At 34.8% G+C, this 1,147-nt stretch overlaps 1 protein-coding gene across 1 annotated transcript in view; it reads left to right on the forward strand.

Moving 5' to 3' along the window:
* Positions 1–1,147, forward strand: part of rpap2 (RNA polymerase II associated protein 2) — a gene marked incomplete in the record, with an annotated part of 38,149 nt that overhangs the window by 1,098 nt on the left and 35,904 nt on the right.

A 1,147-nucleotide genomic window follows, 5' to 3' on the forward strand; every position in this document is an offset into this window, starting at 1 on the left:
AACTGTGAGACTAAAGTATCGAACTGAATCGTGAATTTTCTGTATCGTTGCAGCCCTAGTAAATATCCAGGAAGGGCTTGAAAAAACCTTTCTAAATGATACCAAAGTTAGCCTCTTAGGGCTTGTCCAGTGTGATGTAAAAACAGGCAGAACAACAGTCTAGACTCAAAATGCCATATCTTCATTGTTTCTTAAATAACTTAGAGAAACTTTGTATCATTTTAAAGCTAAATAACTACTGAAAATCATTTTTGTAACATAGTGATAAAAGTTTTATAATGGACCATTTTGTAATTAGGAATGATCACAAATGCACAAAGCGAGCCGACCTCGCGTTTATTGGGAAAAAGCTGATGTTCCTTTGGAAATGCCATTATAACTGCACAAATTCATCAGGTAAATTTGTGCCGTTATTCATCCCTGATGTATTGCTCTAAACTGATTTGTGTTCAACTTTCCTTTAGGATCAGGGATGAGAATTTTTATAAATATAAAAGCTTTATACAGTATGTGCTTTTTGAACTCATTGAATTTGCACGATTGCAGTGGCGTTTTCATGGCATTTACCCAGTTGACCTGTGGCCTAGAASAGCTAGGCTTTGCTATGTGTGTGCCTATCTGTGATCAATTTCTAACAAGAAATGGTCTGTTTAGTTGATGCTGCTGCTGGCTTGCAGAGACGATGATATCCCGGGTCCTAACTAAATTTAGGCATTGCAAATCGATCAGTTACCATCAAATTACCAATTGTGATAGATAAGAGATCAAATAATATCCCAGTTGTTTTTAGGAACATCTTAACTTCAGTGAATGTGTGGATGAATTTGTTAGTAAAAATCCTTCAGAAATTTGATTTGAAATGAGCTTGTAGCGTACCGAACTGAAATATTTTGAATATGATCAAACTAGTGGATGTGTGTACTATACATAGTCATAAAAACAACAATTTTATTTTTTATATATCTATGATACTACAGCATCAACCTACCAAAGCAAGTTAATGTACGACACAATATAACAAAAACAGGTTCTGATGCTGCCACCTGTATGGAGACCATTTCTACTACTAAATTACAAGTTTCTGCGAAAGAGTTAACAAATGGGTATTTCTATATACAGCGGGTAAAAATAAGTATTGAACACGTCA

Source organism: Austrofundulus limnaeus, unplaced genomic scaffold, assembly GCF_001266775.1.
Source record: "Austrofundulus limnaeus strain Quisiro unplaced genomic scaffold, Austrofundulus_limnaeus-1.0 Scaffold470, whole genome shotgun sequence".
In the NCBI taxonomy this organism is placed as follows: Eukaryota; Metazoa; Chordata; class Actinopteri; order Cyprinodontiformes; family Rivulidae; genus Austrofundulus; species Austrofundulus limnaeus.